Genomic DNA, 2280 nt, shown 5'->3' with positions numbered 1-2280 from the left:
AGCGTCTTTGAGGTTACACACCTTAAGCAAGTTCCAAGCCTCCACTTTTCTCTTTACTCTCCCTCCCAACATCACTGAACAAAAGCCCAAGTGTGCATTATTAGCAAGATAGAAGCAGCTTTGGTGTTTTCACGTTATGCTCAAAACAGAAAAAATTGACCTCAGCATTTCCCCTTATGTTTTCAGCTCAATGTTTTTAAGAATATAGATTGCTGGGCATGATGGTGCACACCTCTGGTTCCAGCTACTTGGAAGGCTTAAGTGGAAGGATTGCCTGAGTCCAGCAGGTCAAGGCTGCAGTGGCCATGAGCATGCCACTGCACTCCAGCCTGAGCAACAGAGTGAGACTCCAAATTAATATATATATGATGATAGATAAATAGAAATAAAGAGATAGATGGAGACAAATAAACATAGATATTTAAGCTTTTTTGCTATTTTCATGACAATGTTGATCCAAATAGCTTAATCTTCTCTACTAGATATGAAAGTCTTATTTCTTCATTTTTCTTTCTTTTTTGCTTTTTGTTTTTAAAAAATATGGAACCTTTATGAATTTGTTTGTCATTCTTGCTCAAGGGTCATGCTAATTTTCTCTGTATAGTTCCAATTTTTGTATATGTGCTGCCCATTTTAAGAATAAAAACTTCATTTTTATTCTTAAATATGATTTGAACTTCCTGCCTGAACCAGGTCAGTGTGTGGTCTGCATCAAGCATAGGAGGCACTCCAGCTTCCTCTCAGGATGACCAAGTTGGAGATAGCCACACCAACAGTGGCAGAAACCCCTGATATCAAGCTTTTTGGAAAGTGGAGCACTGATGATGTACAGATCAATGACATTTTCCTATAGGGTTACATCACAGTGAAGGAGAAGTATGCCAAGCACCTGCTTCACAGTGTAAAGCAGTATGCTGCCAAGTGAATCTGCAAAGCCCAATGCCCCATCGTGGAGTGCCTCATTAACTCCATGATGATACATAGCCATAACAATGGCAAGAAGCTCATGACTGTGTGCATTGTCAAGCATGCCTTCCAGATCATCTACCTGCTCACAAGCGAAAGCCCTCTGCAGGTCCTCGTGAATGCCATCATCAGCAGTGGTCCCTGGGAGAACTCCACATGCATTAGGTAAGCCAGGACAGTGAAACCACAGACTGTGGACGAATCCCCACTGCACCATGTGAATTAGTCCATCTGGCTGCTGTGCCTGTAAAGCTGTCTTCCAGAGTATCAAGACCATTACTGAGTGCCTGGCAGATGAGCTCATCAATGCCGCCAAGGGCTTCTCCAACCCCAATGCCATCAAGAAGAAGGACGAGCAGGATGTGGCCAAGTCCAATTGCTGATTTCTCAGCTGCTACCCAATAAACCTGTCTGCCATTTGGAGAAAACCCCACCCCTCCAAAAAATTAATCTGACTCCCTACCATAGAAACTTAATTTGCCCTATCTTATTCCACATCACACACACATTCACACACTCACATAATTTTACTTCTAAGCTGGGCATGGTAGTACATGCCTATAATTCCAGCACTTTGGAAGGTGGAGGTAAGAGGATTGCCTGAACTCAGGGGTTCAAGACCAGTTTGAGCAACATGGGAAGACCTCATCTCTACAATAAATAAAAAAATTGGCTGGTCATGGTGGCGCATGCCTGTGATTTCAGCTACTTGGAAGGCTGAGGTGGAAGAGTCACCTAAGCCTAGTGGTCTAGGCTGTGGTGACTGTGAGCTTGCCACTGCACTCTAGCCTGGGAGACAGAGTGAGACGCCGACTCAAAAAAAATTTTATTTTACTCCTACAATCACACTCCCAATAAATAATGTATTTTATTATACTAATATTTAGTACTTATGTTATTATCATTATGCAAATGTAGTTCACAGCCAGGGTTGCCCTAAGTGTAGAATTCCAGGGGAACTTCTGGAAGAAAGCAGTGCACAGCCTAAACAGTGACAGTGTCGCCCTGTTCAAGGCTGAGGCATGTAGGTCACTATGATTTTCCCTAGATTGTTGGGTGATTGTTCCAGGGTTTCTAGTGGACAATCTGATACCATTCTGATTTGTTTATATGCAACCTACTTTTTTCTTTTTGAAAGCTCAAATAATGAATTCCTTGTTTCTACTACTCTGAAATTGTTTGGCTGTTCCACTAAATGTCTATGTGAATAAACATTTTGGAGTAATTTAAGATTTACAGAAAGGTTGTAAAGACAATATGAAGAGTTTCTATATATCCCTCACCTAGTTTTCACTAATGTTAACAGGTTAGATT

At 41.5% G+C, this 2280-nt stretch overlaps 1 pseudogene; it reads left to right on the top strand.

The window, feature by feature from the left end:
• Positions 1 to 745: 745 nt before the first annotated feature.
• Positions 746 to 1397, top strand: LOC103259751 (annotated as a pseudogene).
• The last annotated feature ends 883 nt before the right edge of the window (positions 1398 to 2280 follow it).

Source organism: Carlito syrichta, unplaced genomic scaffold, assembly GCF_000164805.1.
Source record: "Carlito syrichta isolate Samal-C Ts95f unplaced genomic scaffold, Tarsius_syrichta-2.0.1 Scaffold303007, whole genome shotgun sequence".
In the NCBI taxonomy this organism is placed as follows: Eukaryota; Metazoa; Chordata; class Mammalia; order Primates; family Tarsiidae; genus Carlito; species Carlito syrichta.
This window is presented reverse-complemented; position numbering and strand designations above follow the sequence as displayed.